Source organism: Paroedura picta, chromosome 11 (genome assembly GCF_049243985.1).
Source record: "Paroedura picta isolate Pp20150507F chromosome 11, Ppicta_v3.0, whole genome shotgun sequence".
Taxonomy (NCBI): domain Eukaryota; kingdom Metazoa; phylum Chordata; class Lepidosauria; order Squamata; family Gekkonidae; genus Paroedura; species Paroedura picta.
Window position 1 is genome coordinate 26,253,045 of NC_135379.1, and position 17,384 is coordinate 26,270,428.

The window sequence follows — 17,384 nt, forward strand, 5'->3', positions numbered from 1 at the left end:
TCCCCTGCCATGCCTCTGCACTTGCCCCTCTGTTATTGGCTGGAGCTTATAGAACTGCTTTTGTGTGTATTTTAGTTTCACAAATACCAAGTTCTTCTTTTACAGGGAATGTTCTGACCAGTGTTCAAACTATTATCTCATACAAGTTCCTCCATGGCATTGTGCAATGTTTTTCAGTGCTTCTGCTTCTTTTGCTCGGGACCAGGAATTTAAGAGCACTGTATTAAGGATCTGGAAGGTTACAGACAAAAGAAACTTCTTCTGGAACAGGAACTTCTTCTTTCTCACAGATTCTTGTTGCAGATGGAAACCATCGTGTTTCTTTGAAGCCATATCACTGGGCATCACTGAAAGCAGCTGCTTTACAGACACATTTTACTTGGTTAAAGAAACGGGTACATCAACTGAGGGGGTGTCTTTTTGTATACCTTCATGCTCACTAAAAATTCAGTACTAAGCATGCTGACCTAATATTACATTCCGCTGAAATAACGTGAGGCTTGGGACAAGACAGGATGTGAACTCCAAAGGAGTGCTTACAACCCAAAATGCACGGAAATTTCCCAGTGGGATGCTGCCCTAAAGGGCCACTGATGGTGCGGAGTGGCCAGAGCCAAACCCAGAACATCTGCCAATGCCCCAAACTTCTCATCTGCAGGTAGCTGGCAATTTTGCATCCAGTTCCTCTTCTACTCCCCAAGATGTTTAGGCTCGCTGCCATTGGTGACCCTCTTTATCTGTTGCAGAGGCCAAACTCCTGACATCCTGTTCCTGCCTTGCAGGACACCATGTGGCTGTCGGGATGGCGTGACATCTCGGCTGAAGTTCATGATGAAGCGTGACATTCCAAAATCAAAGCTCTTATCATCAACATTTGGAAAGTTCAGAGGTCTAAAAATAATCTGTGTGGGAGGAGTCTGAAGAGCTATTTATAAAATAAATGCCCCCGTGTCTGTGCTAAAGATGCTCTTAGGAATGTCATCAGCATGGGGTTGGGAGTTATTAAGTGCCTTCGTTTCATTTCTGGTAACAATAATGGTTACCTGTAACCAAGATTTGATGTGAACAGAAATCACTGTGCAGATGGTGTGCTATTCCCTCTTTGTTTATCTCATCTAAATCAGGACTCAGCTGTCCTATTTTCCTTTTTTAACTTTCTCATTTGCAGCTGCAGTGAGAATGTGTTGGGCTGATATGTTCCCCCAAGGCACAGAAGGTCAGGAATCTGGCAAGTCACTCGACACATACTACACTAGTATTATTTCCTAGATACACCTGTTAAGCCATTCAGCAGTGAAGCAGTTAACAGGGAAGTTAAAATTAGATCTAGGCATTTCTTTAATGTCATAGTGAACCGTATCTCTTTTACAGATGCCTTTTTATTCATCTGCATTGATAAAACCACGTAATTTAAAATACAGGCAATGAACTGGGGGGGGGGGAGGGGGGGAGACCGTTCTAGTGGTTTAAAATTAATCTGAAATAAACCTAACAGTTCTAGCATCATATCTCTGTGTTGTCATATAACATTGTTTGGTAGCAGAATAACTGAAATATTGCCTTCTCCTCTGTGAGGAGGTTAGACCTGTGAGCTCAAGAGGTTAGAACACATTCCCTAAAGGCTAAAGATTTGGGGGCACTTTTTCATTTAGAGGAAAAAACAACTAATGGAGGTATGCAAGAAGTTTCAATTCTGCTTGAGAAGGAAAGTGCTGACAGATAATGTTTCCAGTCTCTCTCCCACAATACTAAAACTTTCGGGCATCCAATAAAGTTGGTGGACAGCAGATTTAGGGCAGAAAACAAGAAGGCTCTAAATGCAGCCTATGGGTAGTTTGTGGAATGCACTGTCAGAGGATGTGGCGATGGCTGCTAGATCAGTTGACTTAAAAGGAGATTGGACAAATTCATGTAGGATATTTTTGTTGGTGGCTAACAGTACAATCCTGTGCAGAGTTACTCCAGTCTATACTCATTTACTTCAATGGATTTAGACTGGAGTAATTCTACATCGTATTGCCCTATAAATGAGGTCTTCATTGTCAAAGGGAATAATCCTTTGGCAATAATCCTAGTGCTGATGCCAGTTGACGAGGGTTGGTAGGCATCTACCAACCTCGGTGTGTTGATATTGTTGGTTGTTCTGCAAAACAGAAGGTTAGACTATTAGTCTCATTCCCTGGGGTCACCAGGTTGCCCACTGCTGCAGCAGTGGCAGGCGGTTGTGGGTGGAGGTGGGTGGTGGTGGCAGAGGTGGGTGGTGGTGGCAGAGGTGGGAGGAGGTGGTGGCCTGTGGAGGTGGGCAATGGTGGCAGAGCCATGGCAATGGCTGCCTCCATGCTGCCTCGATTGTTGTGCGCATGCTGCCGCGGACCCCCCGCCCCCCGTGGTTAAAAGAAGGGAGAAAGGGGAGAAGCGGCAAGCCAAGGGAGCAAGATGCACACCCAAGCGCAGCCTGGAGCGGGACAGTGAGCAATGTGGACGTTGCAGTGGCGGCGGCAGCCCCCTCCCCCGGGCAAAGCCTTCACCCTCCCCCTCCAGTCACCTCCTGTGGCCATGGCTGGGGGGCCAGTGGAAGCGCCTCCACAGCGCTAGCTGGCAGCTCCTCCAGCTGGGTCCCCGCTTGGTTTCAGCAACAAAGTTGGGGTCACAGCGATTTTGAAGGTATAGCCATGTGTTTTCTAATGTGCCAGGGAAAACCAAATTGGTAACACATAAAATTGACATAGGTGATATCTCTCCCATAGCACCTTCATCCTATAGTGTGACTAGAAAGATGGTAGATACAATTGATAGGCAACTAAAATAAATGCTATAACTTTGAGCCAGAGTACTTTGAGAGACTTCCTGGACTGCACTTGTGGTTCTTGGTTAAAAAGCCAGATCAAGCCATTGACTTTTACATCAACTACAGGAACAACACCCAAACCTTTATACCATAGAGCAGATAGGCTTCCCTTTTTAAACAGGTTTTGACAGGAACAGCACTCAGGCTCTATCTATCTTCAAAATACCTCAAGTCCCTAAAGGACTGCCTGCCTAACCAGCAGACCTCCTAGCTCTTCTCCCATCAAAACCCAACAGCCTCAACTCTTGTCAGTTGGCAAGCAGTTAAATTCCAAAATCCCCCCCAATCCAGTCCACCATTTGAAAGAGATTAGCTGAGGCTCCTGGAAGGCGGAACTTGAAACTATCCTATTCCAGATTCTGCTGCTATTTTCCCACAAATCTGTGTCTAACGTCATTTATTGCAGTGTCTTGAGATCCCTCCATTCAAGCTTTTTTTGTGTACTTCAGAATTTTTGAGTATGTTTATCTACCATCCATCTGCCTTGCATTGGTACAAAAGACACAGTTGTGCAAGCACTGTTATCTTGAAGTATTGTTATATTTCAACACTGCAGAGCTAGGGAAAGCCAAATTCTAGTGAGCAGAGCAGTAGTAGCCATACTCTGTTGTTGGAGCTAAGGAATGCAAAATCCTAACCTATTTGCCAAGCAAAATACCTCAAACTGTAAAGCACTGTATATATTAAAATGCAAGGTTAGGGTTTTATTTACCCTAGCTATGTCATGAAAAAATCTAAGATTATCTTGCATTCACTTACATATTCCTTTATGCTCAGTAATTATTTGGAGGAGATACCTTTTTGGAGGTGGGTGGGACAGGATCATTTTACATTCAGGATCATCTTCCTTTTGAGTAAATAAAGTAATTATCATCAAATGTTATTGCATACTGAATTATATGGAAATATAACTACTGAATTATAGCTGCATAGAAATAGTATACTTAAATAAATGTTTGGGGTTTAAAATAAGTTAAAAAAATTCTCTTGCAGCAAATAAAGTTTTCAGGCTGCCACCTACTGGCTGCTTGATGCCACCTGGCCATCTACAGGAGTATGGATGGACCTTTCCGTCACAACTCTCACTCGTTAAAATGGGTTCACTGGGAAGGTGAGGGGAGCCCTCTCTTTGGAAATCTTCAGGAGGTGCTGCAAGTCTTGTTCCTTTGCTGAGGCTTTTGATGGGATGTGAGCAGCATCTTTAGAGGAGAAGAGAAGTACTGGGGGAAGTTTTCTTCGACTTGGTTTTAAGCTGTAATGTTTCACCTGTAAGCTACCTTGAGCCAAGAAAAAAGGCTGGATTCAAATATCTTAATAAATAAATATAAAATCAAAGCTAGGAAGACAGCAGTAAATCCAAATAACAAAGGATCAATTCCATTCATTACAAGAAACAACAGTAATAAAGAATATGGCTAGACTTTTTTTGTTTGCTTGAACAAATTAAAGATCATTTCCCAATAATTCTACTATCTTTTGTCTTCCTTCTCTGACTTGAATATAATTTACAAATTAGGCATCAATATGTCATTCCAAATACAAGTGAACCAATGTAATCTGATGATCCAATCGCTTTCAAATGATTTTGCACAAGGAAAGAATAAGCCTCAAATCTATCTTGTCTGTCACACGCTTTCCTTAGGATTTTTTCAGGATCATAATTTAATGAGAAAACTGATATTTTAACGTTAAGGATATCTTTCAAATATGTACTAATAACTGAACATATTTTAAAATCTCTTTTGTACTGCATCTCCTTCAGGCTTAACAGTTCTGTAAATTGTTATAAGGTATAAGGAAATAAGTTTCATTGATGCAGGCTTTGAAAAATTTTCTTTCAGATCTGTGCTTAATGCATTTTTGTTACATTTTTCCAAAGACAGATCCAGTCTTCTTAAGAATATAGTGTGTGTGTGTGTGTGGGGGGGGGGGGGGTTCTTACCTGTTTGTTAAGTTTCTCCATCTTGGCATAGTGGTCAAGAGTGGTGGCCTCCAGTTTGGAGAAGCAGGTTTGATTCCCCATTCCTCCACATGCAGCCAGCTGGGTGATCTTGGGTTAGTCATAGTTCTATTAGAACTGCTCTTGCAGAGCCATTCTATCTGAGCTCTTTCAGCTCTTACAAAGTGCCTGTTGTGAGCAGAGGAAGGGAAAGCAATTGTAAGCTGCTTTAAGATACCCATGGGTAGTGAAAAGCAGGATATAAAAACCAACTTTTCTTCTTCATGTACTACAGATTTTCTTCTAGCACCTTAAACTTGATCCAAGACTCGACTATCAGCTCATGCTGCTGCTGGAGAACAGGTCAAATGTGGACTTTCTACAGAGTTCTTGCTGGAACCCAGCCACCTGCATTCTGGAAAAGTTGTAATTTCTGGGTTAGGGATAAGAGAAGGCCCACATAGTGCAAGATACCTTCTAGTCATACACCTGTTCCATAAAGCATTGTTCTATTTATTTTATCGCATAATATTGATATAGCTGCAGATAGTATTTCTCTCCTTCCATGTTAAAAAAAACCCCAGAGCATTTAGATATGGGGTTATTTTATTCAAAATGGATTGGAATAAATTTTTTCAAGATACATTTTGGGTATAACATACCCAAATATATTTATAGTACTGGAGTCATTACAAAAAAAAAATCATAGGTAGAATAAGAAAGAAAAATAAGTTTAAAGGGTACTTGGTAATTTTGAAAAAGTAGTGGGGACATTTACAAGTTCTGTGGTTCCAGAAAGCATGCTTCTTTTTTGGTGGATTACTCTCATTTTCTTAATCTTATCAACTAATAGAGCAACTGTTGTTGGGGCAGTGGTGGTTCACCATTTCTGTCAAGAAATGATCATTCCTACATCTTGAAGTGTGGCTCTTGTGGTAAAATGTCTATTAGTGTAATTTTACTGGGGGGATGTTTTTTTTTACGAGGTGCCAGATGTGCTCCAATATTTCCAATCTGATTGACACATCATTGTTAAAACTGGTTTATGCAAAGCATGGAATATATGACTTTTGAAATATTTCCATTCCAGTATCTATAATGCAACTATAAAGCTGTACAATAAACACACAAGGCCTTCCCCCCCTTCATAGTGTGTTGCTTGTTTGGTCTTAAGAGGTGGGGCAAGAAAAACGAAAGGGACAGTCCAGTCCCAGTGCCCCATATATCAGTGGTCCCCAACCTGCGGTCCGTGGCCTGGTGCCGGGCCGCGAAAGCCAGGGCGCCGGGCCGCGGTTCCCTCTCCCCCCCTCGCAGTAAAAAACTTCCCAGGCCGCAAGCTTGCGGCCCGGGAAGCTTCTTACTGAGGGAGGGGGGGAGAGGGAATCAGGGCCGCGCAGCGCGCATGCGTGGCCTGGCCGCGCATGCGCACTGCGTGGGCGGGGCAGTTGCCCTGCCAGTCCCCAGCCGAAAAAAGGTTGGGGACCACTGCCATATATGATGTGCACCGTGTCAGATGAAACACTGGCTAAATGACTATTTGGAACTCATTCTCTGTCTTCACAGCTGTGTTGATTTTGTGAAGTTGTCTTTGGACATTTTGAATAGCCTTGGCAACTGCATTCCTAGTCTCTTTCTCCAGCTTCCTTTGTATCATGATTCCCTTTGCTACGTCAGCATCGTTTGGCCTGTCACAAGTTACACATTTTCCATACATCCAGTTCTGTTATGCGTTACATGATCATGCTCTGCCTTGAAAACATTTAATTTAAAGTTTCTAATGCAGTTGTTTCATCTCTTTGCCAAAGGTATCATTTCTTCTTTCACATAGGGGCTATTCATCAGTTGCCAGGTCTACAGAGCAGTTCCCAATTGGACTTTCCCCCCCTTAAAATGACTAACTTCTGTGCCAGATTCATTCATGATTTTGGGGCTTCATAGTCACCAATTGTACTATTTCTTCAGGCTGTTGTTTCCTGGAAGTGGTCCCAGAAGTCAAGAACAACTGGAGACACAATGTTACGCAGAATGTGTAGTGTAGTCACATGAGGTTTTTTTCTCCCACGCCTTTTTCTAGACTTCTTGCCACTTCCTGCACTATCAATGCAAGAACAGTGTTAACAGGTCAGGCAAAGTGAGGATGATGTATTAGCTGGTTGCTAGCTCCAGATAATGAGGAAATCTGTGGTGAAGAATTATCTCCTGTTGCTAAATCTTGGCTTCCAGTAATTGGATAATTAAGCTGGGCACAGTGATGTGTATCCATTGGCTAATAGTCATGCTAGAGATCCCTGTTTTGTTTTGTTTTTGATTCTATAGACCCAGCTGTTCATCCATAAGAAGTTCTTAGCCAAATTGTTTATGCACAGGGTAGGGCCATGCACAGGGTAGGGCCTGGTAGGGCCATGGATGGTGCCTGCAGCATCAAAGGGAACACAGAAGTATCTGCATTCACTTACCGTGTCAAATCTGAGGCGCTGAGTTGGGCCAGGGCCAGGGCCAGGATGGTGTAGTCATCATGCACAATTGGGGATTAGCCCCACTGCTGTGCCGCCTCCAGTGTGGCCTTTCTGCCCCATGCATGATCGGTCTTAAAGACCTTAAATACTTTTAAATCATGCTTATTTAAAGAGCTTAGTGTAGTGGTTAAGAGTGGCAGCCTCTACTCTGGAGAACTGGGTTCGATTCCCTGCTCCTTCACATGCAGCCAGTTGGGTAACTTTGGGCCAGTCATAGTTCTCAGGGCTCTCTCAGCCTCACCTACCTCACAGGGTGTCTGTTGTGAGGAGAGGAAGGGTAGGCAATTGTAAGCTGCTTTGAGACTCCTTTGGATAGCAAAAAGCTGGGTACCAAAAAGCAGCTCTTCTCTCTTTATTGTATTAATTTACTTTATTTATTATAGTTTTCCTGTTCTCCGTTTTATCCTCACAATAACCCTGTGAGCTACATTTGGCTGAAAGTGTGTGAATGGCCAAAAGTCACCCAGCAAGCTTCCACGATCTTCCAGGTACTATTTTGACACTCTAACCACTATACCATTCTAGTTCACTGTTATATATGTGGACAGTCCATGCTATATGCAAATGATGGCTTGAAGGCCAACCAATAGCAAACAGAACTGAAAATTAATAATGAACCAATCCGGGGGCCCAGTTAAGGGCCAATCAGACTTTCACATTAAGGACCAATCAGAGCTTTTGGCGGGCTGCCCGAAATGTATATAAGTTCCCTGTGGGCCTGTTTTTCTCTGCTTGGTGTTGTAGGAGTAGAGTTGTTAATAAAGAGATGTCCTAGACAGCCTGCCCTGAGAAGCGACAGTTCAACTGAAGCCATTGGTGAACCTACCTGCATTGCACCGAATGCCCTTCCTGCCAGAAGGGACCAACCAATCAAGCGCACCCACCTTTCACTCCACATCACAACGAGGGAAGTCTCATGGTGCCCTATTACCACAGGGACCGCCCATGAACAGCTCAGCAGAGCACCACCCAGAGAGACTGGGCTCAGCCCTCCTTCTTGCAGCACAAGTTGATCTTTCAACATGCCCTTGATGAGGCCCTCACCTCCGAGGCTGCAGCAGCTAACACCAAGACCAACAAGCAAGAGTCACACAAGAGTCATGCTACACAACCCAAGCTGGCACCTGTCCACCCAGAGAACACTGAGAGCAAGGCAAGCACCTCTGAGGAGGAGACAGAAGAGCTCAGACCATCCACATCTGGCTGCTGCACCATGATTAAGCAGGCTGCTAGTTCGTGCGCCAGTTGTGGCAGGCCACATCCGTGGAAGACTTGCCATTTCTGGGAAAAGCAATGTCAGCTATGTGGAAAGCTCGGCCACATCGCCTGAGCCTGTCAGTCCAATACATCATTCCAGAATGACCATGGTGAAGACCGCCCACAGCCTTGTCAAATGCAACAACAACCCCCCCCCCCATCAATTTCAGAGCATAGAGCAGCATCACACTTCAGCGGCCATCATATCCACGGCTCCATGGCCAATGGCCAACTTCAATAATCATCCAGTCTACCAGGGCAACACAGAAAAAGATCCAGGTCACTGGATCATGAAAGTCGACTCTGGATCTGTCCTTTCTATAATTTCTCATGAGACACTGTGCAAGCTCCACATCCCCAATTACAGTACCAGAGAGTTCTCCCTTCAAAACAACCTTTCCCTGGCATTCCCTCCTGGCCCTCCCCTCTATTTGCCATTGAGGCTGGGGCTGTTGTACTTTTTTCAGCCTGCAGGCATGCCTCAGAGTTGGCGGGGGGTGGCATGGAGGCAGGTGCTGGCAGCCTCCATGTCAGGCAAGTGGGAGGTCCATAAGAGGGGGAAGGCAGCAGTTGGGGGGTGGGGGGCAGGCACTCCCACTCAGAAATGTCACAGGCTGGCTTCCATAAGCTCTGTTGGCAGGAGCCATTGCCTCAGGAGGGTGAAGCTGAAGAGCCCCCAAGTACCCCTGGCAGCTCATTCACCACAGGAGACATGTCTGAGTGGCCAGAGACTGCGAAGAAGTGGTAGAATTGTGGGAAGACCATTAGGGGCAGGAGTCTGATTGAGCAGAATCTGATTGGGCAGCCCATGGATGGACAACCAATCAGAGGCATACAGGTGCCAATGATAGACCTGATTGGCCCATAACCCTTAACACTATCTCCTTACTGCTTTTATTTATACGAACTGTGGTTTAAGATAAAATAAAATAGTGTAAAATAAAATAAAATAAAATAGCTTATTATGCTGCAGTGTACTGTCCCTGAAAGATGAAGTCTGAAAAGAGTCATAATTAGCTAGTGGATAGACTTCTTCTGTCAGTGCCCTCAAATACAACCACTATAAAGTACTGGCTTCCTACAGCTATCCTCAGCAACGAGATACAAAAAGCAGGCAGCATGTGCCCAATAAGGACACTAGTCTTTGGTATGATCCTTACAGGAATATGCTCTCTCTGAAACAATATTGGAAGAAGAAAAATAAAATGTGCTTTAGATTTTTTTTTTAAACTGAACCTGTGCAAGAGAAAACCCAAGAGAGCAACAAATGTTCTAACATTGAGGAGATAAGGATTAGTCTGCTGTGCACAATGCTTTCATACTTTTTGCCTGAGCTTATTTTATGAGGAATGGATGTGGAGGAGAGAGAGAAGGGAATAGAACTCAAATGAAAATGGCTTCCAGGAACACATTGCTGCTGCTTTTGAAATTTTAATATAAACTTTTCCTCTGGAGGATTTGTGTTTGTTTGATGAGGTGTCATGGGAATGCTGCTAATACACAGCCCACATGAAGGGCCTGCTTCTGATTTGCAAGGAGTGCTTTCCAATACACATGCTTCAGGCAACTCAAACACTGATTATAAAGCTGGAAAGATAACTACCTTGTCCCTGTGTGAACTTGATGGTGAAGGAAGAGTGGAAGAAAGGAAGAATTCCCCATTCCGGTAATCTAGAATGGTGAAGGAAAAAAGAGGATATTGTTACGCTTTTGGCAGCTCTATATGTTTTGGGGCCACACTACCATATGTTTATTTACACACATCCCCTCTTGTTAAACGTCAGGGCCTGCATGCTCATTGTCAGTAATGAAGGGAACAGCACCAGACTATTAAACATAACTATTATCCTGTCTGTTTTCAATTTTTATACTCTTTCCCCAGTGCTGCATAGAATTTTCCAAAATAAATTATTCTACAAGAACCTATTTAACATTCCTGCATGGTTTAAATTGGCCTTTCATTTTAAAAAAATGCTAAGGTCTGAAAGCCAATCAGCTCCATGGTTCCACCACAAGCATTTTGCACTGACATGGTATATTTACACTGCAATCCTAGACAGATAACTTGGAAACAAAAGTAGATTTGAATGGCATTTCCTTCCAAGTCATGGCCATGATCCAGTTGACAATGGGATCTGGTTGTGCATTTTTTAACTGCAACCTACGTATTTAAGTTTTGGACTTAAGGGGGTAGTTTCCTAAAGAAAGTGGCAGGATTGAGCTATATTAATAAAATTCATACAGCCAGCAAAATTCTTGAGTCTCCCATGAAAACTCATCCTTCTGTTTTGTTTGGCACCCTCTTGAAAGCTATGCCTTTTTGTTTTAAGGCATAAAGTAATACATTCATTTCATACTCCCGTTAACAACAATGATCATTATCGGATCTTCTGGCTATGCTTGTCCAGAAATTTAAAGTTATGTGCCATCAGTGTGCTGATGACCTCCAGCTCAATTTCTTGGTTTCATCAGAGCCATGATCCAGTAGACATGATAAACAGGTTTCTAGTAATAAACTGTGTGAGATAAGGAACTGAAATGCAGTCTAGTGAAGATGAAGGAGCTGTTGGTAGTGGTAAAAATGCCATTATCGACAGCCTAGATTGAACAGGAGTGCATTTCTCAAGAATAATCAGATAAGGGAAACTTTTAGATCTAGTCTTGTATATTGATCGCTGGATCAAAGGATCCTCCAGCTAGCATGTAGTGTTTCAAAGCAATGTGCTCTAATCTGGACAACCATGGTTGATGCCACCCTCCTCTACATAAAGCCTATTGGGTGACCAAGGGCCAGTCACAGTTCTGTCAGAACTCTCTAAGTCTACCTCACTAAATTCCTGTTGTGGGGAGAGGATGGGAAAGACAGTTGTAAGTTGCTTTGAGACTCCTTAAGGTAGAAGAAAGCAGGGTATAACAGCCAGCGCTTCTGCTGCTGCTGCTGCTTCCACTAACTTCAGTAGTATACTGTGTGACTTCTTGGAAATTATCCATGTTCTGTGCCTGTCAGGGTTGAATTACTATATTCCATTGTCTGAGAGGGCTGCTTTCTAAAATCACTAGGACATTTTAATTGAATCAAAATGTTATGGAGAGACTCTTTATTGGGATGCACTGCAATCAACAGACCATGTCTGCTCTGCAAGATGTACACTCACTATTTTGGAGCTTGTTTCTGAGCACAACTAAAGTATTTGTTTTAGCTTGTAAACACCGCCTCATTTTCATATAATCTTGCCTTCCCACTTAAACTCACTTCAGGGGCCCTCCTCTAAGGTCCACTGCCTTCAGAGGCAGGAAAGAAAGGGTATTTTGTGTTGTGATAAGATACCTGTAGAATGCCCTCTGTGACAGAACAGGCCAGCTTTTGCCTTGAAAGTTCTGCTCTGCCTTGTTCACCCCTTTTCTGGCTGGTTGCCAAACCTAGGAGCATGGCAAAAGGGTCTCTCTGGGTAAGACACTGCCACCAACTGGTCATAGCATAGGGCTGCCAGCTGGGAGGATCAGGACTCATAGCCACACTTTTCACTCCTGAGGCCTTACCTCTGTGTCTTCTATAGCCCCAGCATGTGACCACGTGGGTAAAATTTATTGTAGGATGCACCCCCCCCTTCCCAGAGGAGTAACTGCTTGCCAAGCTCCCTCCTCTGATTGTGGATCTTCCCCTTGCACTAGATTAGCATTTCCAAGATGAGGAGCTCGATGTAGTCAGAGAACCATAGCCAGCTTCAAATTAATAAAGGATTTATTAAAATAACAAGGTTGATGATCAAATCTTTAGTACAGCACAGAGTTAAGCAAAAGAGTCAAAAGACATTGAATGAAATGCAATTGTTCTGTCCCTCTGGTAAAACATACTCTATCTGATGTTAAATACAGGGTAGGTATCTTTGCTTAAGGAGTTCTCAGTTCTTATGGCATGTTTCTCAGTTTCCCTGGCAGGCCACATGGTCCAAGATGGCTGCTCACCTCTTCTTCTAAGTCAGATCAAGTTCCTTCTTTGATGGTCAGCAGCAGGTATACCTCTTTGTCCCTCCCAGAGGATACTCCTGTTTCCCAGGGAAATCTGGGAACAAGGAAGTCTATCCTTGACCCCTTCCAGGTGCCTGCTTCCTGGCTAGGCCAATCAGCATTTGAAAGGAGATGAGCAAGTTACCCTCCCTTTTCTCCACAGCACAGAGTGGGGGGAAACCTGTGCCCTTTTGAAATACCAAGGAGAGGGGGGGATTTTACCACCTCCTCCCTTGAAAGGTACACCTAGTGACTTCAGTGGTGCTATTGAGGTGCCTGTCAAAGATCAGTTACTTACCACATACTTTTAGTTGCTTCCTTAGTTTAGTCTGGTCAGTATTGCTTTGTTATTGATCATAGTACTGATGCCTCTTTACCCTGATAATAGTTGTCCTTCTTAAGAATTTTCTATTCATGTGGGCCTTTCCTCCCCATGAAATATATAATATATGTGGTATGTGTGTGAATAATTTATGTTGATGACACTGTGCAAGTTTAAGAACTACAGATCACTAATTTAAAATAATTGCCTACAAACCCGGTTGAAATGGGCAGCGGTTGTTCAATGTCGAAGCTTAGTGGGAGTGTAACATGCTTTCCAGCATCCAGTCAGGCAATTAGTATATTGCTATAATTAATTTATGGTGAATTTTAAAAATGGCCTTTTAAGGCTTTATTTCCTCCTTGAATTCTCAATAAGATGGAGGAGCCAGTCTGTTTTCTCCTTTCCTTCCTTGTCTGGTTTTTGTGCGTGACTTTTGACAAAATGAGGGGAAATATTCTGCTTAATTCATGGAGAGTCATTCAGTTGAACTCTGTGAGTAAATAACGCAAAAAAGTCTCAAGGCATGTACATTATGGATCTGAGGGATAAGACATATTGATATAGGGAATCAGACATGGCCCTGGAGCTGAGCTGATTCCCAAAGGGAGCATGCAGCAACCTTCACTCCACTGGAATTGCTTAATATCCATCTGCCAACAGGGGTGATGGTAGGACTAGCACGGACACAGCTGGCTGGATGCTTTTGACACGGGGTCAGCAGAAAAGTATCTTCTTTCTCAGGAACATTCTCTTTGCTTCTTAGACACAATAATGCTGATTCAGCAGAATAAACACTTGTCATGCATCTAAAATAAGGTGCACATACACTCTAAATGCCCCTGTTCAACAGGGAGAGTAATGGCTTTCTGGAATTTGGCACTATTGGAAATGCCTTGCTAATTCCTAGTAGGAAAAGTTTGGCTTGTTACTGATATGAGCACATTATGTTTCAAGCACCTCATCTGCAAAGTGTCGGAGGGTTTGAAGACACAGCTGGTAAACGTAGGACAAGTGAATTAAAGTATATGTCATAAAAATGACTTTGAGAAAGTTATGGGTTTGATCACAAAGACGTATTTACAGAGGCCAGCACTGGAAAACCAGGAAGAAGGGCTAGGGCATTATCAAAAAGGGTTTACTAACTTGTTTGTTTGTTTGTTTGTTTAGATTAACATTGTTCACACTAGAATATGATTATCTAGAATCCCAAATATGTAAACTGATGTTAATTCTCATCTACTTGTATAGAAAACTGTAATTCTTTAGTAAAAGATGTTATACTTCTGAACATTAGAAGTATGTAGTGAGTAAAATTCTCACAAGACTTGTCTTGCTCTGCCCTGTAATATTTATTTTATTTATTTATTTATTATATTTATATACCGCCCTCCCCGTAGGCTCAGAGATGTGAATTTAATATGTGAATTTCTTTTCTTACAGACTTAATGAATATTAGTCACACCCATCTATTAAGGGTATAATATGTATCTCATGCTGTACAGAGAATGATTCACTTCCACAGGACTATGTATAGCAGTTAAGTTTACCAGTACTAAATTAAGCATTAAGCTCATTAATGCTGAAAGGAATTACACTTATGCAAAGACATGGTGATTAGGTGGAGAGAACATTACAGTGAAATCAAGGATGAAGTGAATGTTCTTAACTGTCATGTAGCCTAAGTGGAAGAAAAAGTTCACCTAAGAAACTTTTCATCTCTTTCCTTTTCAGAACCTTTAAACATTTTTGTAAGGACTCGGTGCATTTTGCAGTATTCTTTTAAATGTGACTGGCAAGCATACAAAGGGAGCGCATGAAGAGGCAAACCACGCTGCCATGTGGTTCTGCTTCTTCGGGGAAACTAGCTTCCTGTGTCATGGCCATTTGACCAGAGCAGAAAAGAGGCAATAAAAATGTGGTTGTGTAACAAGCCAACAAGCGAAGGTGATAGGACACCTGAAGCCACAATTCTATCCCTTCTCTCAGGTCAAGCAAAATGGAAGCAAATTGTCTTCAGCAGGCAAGAGGGAAAAGGCTGTATGCAATGTTAGGGGAAATGCTCTGTTCAAGGTCTCTTAACAACTACATCCAACCAGAACCTAAAATATTCCTAACAGTTGTTGGATATTCATATATTAATTGGACATGTTGTGAATTCTTTCATTCTACTTTATATTCTTTGTTTTCATAGTGCATTAGAGGTTGTTACTTTCATTTTTTATAATTGATTTCTACTTAAATTGCTCTCTCTGTTTTTTAATAATTTATTTCATTGTGAAATGATCTCATTAAGTAAGCATCATGGTCCGATCAGTTTGTAAAGTTGCTTCAGGTAACATTCTTTCAGTTATGAGTGGATAGACTATCATATTGCTCAAGAGCTGCTATCCTTAAATGATTGTTCTCCAGGTTAAATTCCTGCATAATAAGGTTTTGATTGATCTTCACTTCAAAGATGTGTACCTATTATATGTTATATCCAGCTATTATTGGTGGGTCTAGCATTAACAAAAACAGCTCCCAGTCATTGGCCTCGAAGATACTTTGACAGCCAATGGAACCAAATAATTCATGGAACATTCTGAAATTAATGTCTTAAAGCTGAAGTCCTTACTTGAATGCATATACCACTGTCTCCAGTGAAACTACTTCTGAAGCAGAAGAAGAAAAAATGAGTTGTTTTTTATACCCTACCTTTCACTACCTGAAGGAGTCTCGAAGCAGCTTACAATTGCCTTGCCTTCCTCTCCCCACAAGAGACACCCTGTGAGGTAGATGGGGCCAAGAGAGCTCTAACAGAACTGCTCTTCAGGAATGGCCCTAAGAGAACTGTGACTAGCCCCAGGTCATCCAGCTGGCTGTGTGTAGAGGAATGGGAATCAAACCAGGTTCTCCAGATTAGAAGTTGCCACTCTTGACCACTACACCAGGCTGGATCTATAAAATAGACTTATATAGCATTGGGCTATCAATAGTTTTTCAGTTTCTAATACCGATATTTATTACTTATTTTTTGGCTAATGATGAACAATAACATTATTTCCTTTGCACTCAGTTTTCTTCTGGCTATCTTTAAACTATTTAGTGCAGTGGTCCTTAACCCCCGGTCCGGGGACCGGTCCCGGTCTGTAGATCAGTTGGTACCGGGCTGCGGCTTCTCATCGTCCTCCTCCCTGGCTGCTGCCTCGGGGGCTGCCCTGCCACTCTGCTGCCAGCTCACCTTTGGTGCTCTCCAGTGGCTGCCATGGCTGGGGCTTCCCCTCGGCCTGGCACTGCGCAGCTGGGCGGCGGGAAGTCAGGGGTGCCAGCGCGAAAGCAAGTGGAGCAGGGGCTCAGCCAGCAGCAACATCCCTCAGCAAAAGACTACCCCCCTCCCCCGGGCCTCAGTGAAATTGTCAAGCATTGCCCGGTCCCCAGTGATAAAAAGGTTGGGGACCACTGATTTAGCGTATATTCTAAAAGTGAAGCCGGCCAACCTTTGGATATGTAAATCCAGTAACTGGAGCAGTGAAGAGTCAAGACAGAGGGCTTTTCCACAGTTGTTGGTATTCTCTAGGTTTCCTTCATACTAGTCTCTGGAAGTTGGCATTCAATTTGTGCCTGGCTCTCTGCAATCCTCAGGAATACTGAGGATTGGTTTAGTGTCATGCTGCTCACATATACTTTGGAGGTGCCGGCAGCCAGTCCCGCCTCTCATGCCTCTCTTGCAGGCATGGGAGGCCAGTCCTGCCCCCTTTCCTTTTTTGTTTGCTTGATGCATACGCAATAACACTAGTTTGATGTAACGCTCTTGCAAAATATTGGAAATGATTGCTCCACTGAATTCCCTGTTGTTCTCATGTCTTGCTTGCATCACCAACCTCCCTCCCCTCTCCCTTCCTCCTCCTCCCATGGGAAAAGTGCTCAAGTACTCCCCTTTTCCATATGCTATGCGGTTCATCCATCCCCCCCCAAGCCTTCTCCAGAGCAATTCAAATCAAAAGACACCTTAGGGGAAATGGTGCCTGCTTGTACATTTGTTTGAAATATGTCACTTCAGGCAAGCATCCTGTGTCATCAATATCCTCCCCCTTCCCCCCCCCCCATATAGTGCATGCTATTTATTGTTTTAAAACCCAGTCATTAGGGTAGGTTGCTCCTATGTTGTAAAACAAAGAAGATTTTTTTATTTGTACTTTGGGAAAGCTGCAGGAGGCTGCTATAAATTAACAAAGTTAGTAGCCGGCCTGCCTGAAACTGACCACGGCTCAATTTCTCTTCATGAAATTGACAAGAAAAATTCAATCTTGCTGGTGGGGGAGACAGTGAGGTATATGTGTCATGCTTGTGCTACTTTGGAATTACAATGTAATCATGTTCAATTTTTTAAAATACAGTGGAGAGTGGAGGAGGGTGGGCAGAGACACAGCTGGGGAAGGGGGGAACTCGTATTTTCGTTGGATTCATGAAACACGCAGCAAACAGGGAGTGCAGTCAGAGCCGTGCCTGAAT

At 43.1% G+C, this 17,384-nt stretch overlaps 1 long non-coding RNA gene across 1 annotated transcript in view; it reads left to right on the top strand.

Moving 5' to 3' along the window:
• The window catches only part of LOC143820607 (uncharacterized), a 112,975-nt gene extending 109,049 nt beyond the window's left edge, over nt 1-3,926 (top strand). Inside the window, exon 5 of the long non-coding RNA XR_013225418.1 lies at nt 3,842-3,926. This is a non-coding gene — a long non-coding RNA (uncharacterized LOC143820607). The remainder of the gene's footprint in view (nt 1-3,841) is intronic.
• The last annotated feature ends 13,458 nt before the right edge of the window (nt 3,927-17,384 follow it).